Source organism: Galeopterus variegatus, unplaced genomic scaffold, assembly GCF_000696425.1.
Source record: "Galeopterus variegatus unplaced genomic scaffold, G_variegatus-3.0.2 Scaffold1007, whole genome shotgun sequence".
In the NCBI taxonomy this organism is placed as follows: domain Eukaryota; kingdom Metazoa; phylum Chordata; class Mammalia; order Dermoptera; family Cynocephalidae; genus Galeopterus; species Galeopterus variegatus.
The window spans coordinates 28188-28902 of record NW_007727118.1 but is presented as its reverse complement, the minus strand read 5'-3'; positions in this window follow the sequence as shown (position 1 = coordinate 28902).

The following is a 715-nucleotide window of genomic DNA, read 5'->3' as shown; positions in this document are numbered from 1 at the left end:
CGAGGCGGCAGCTCGGGCAGGCGCCAGGCGGCGTGGGGCGGTGGCAATGCGCGTGCGCTCAGGGGCGGGGCGGCGCCCGGGGGCGGAGCGAGGTTCCGGTCGGCCCCTCGGAGGGGCGCTACGGGAGGCGGCGAGGGCCATAACGCCTCGGGCAGCCCCAGCGCCTTAAAGGGACAGCGTGCGGCGCGGGCTTCCTGCTTTAAGAGCGTTAAGCCAAAATTTGGGTGGTGCAGTCTCTCCGTCTCCTGCCATTTCTAAGGACTGAAGTCTAATAGGACGTACAGGAAGGTGCAGGGGTGCGAGCACACCCCGTCCCGGGGCTTCGCGCAGGTGGCGGGCGGTGCCCCGGGAGTCGGGCGTCTGTCCGGCCGCCAGGCCCCTTCTCAACGCTCGGACCCCGAGCACGGCCCGCCCCGGGCGAATGCTCCTCGCGCACGTCTCAGCCTGTCTTCGGGCCACCGCGGGCGCACGGGTGCTGTGCCTACCCGCTCTGAAGACCGGGACCTGCGTGTCCCCCAGGCTCGGCGCCCGCGCGGGACCCAGAGTCCCTCCCCTGTCCCCCCTTAGGCTGGCTGCTGGGCTCTTCCCGCCTCTGCGTGCGGAGAGCCAGGTGGACACACCTGCTGCGCCCCTGAGCCCCGTGCACCGAGGAGAGGTCAGTCCCAGCAGTCGCTGTAGCGGGCTACTCTGCAGTCCGCAAAGTGATCTCGAGGCT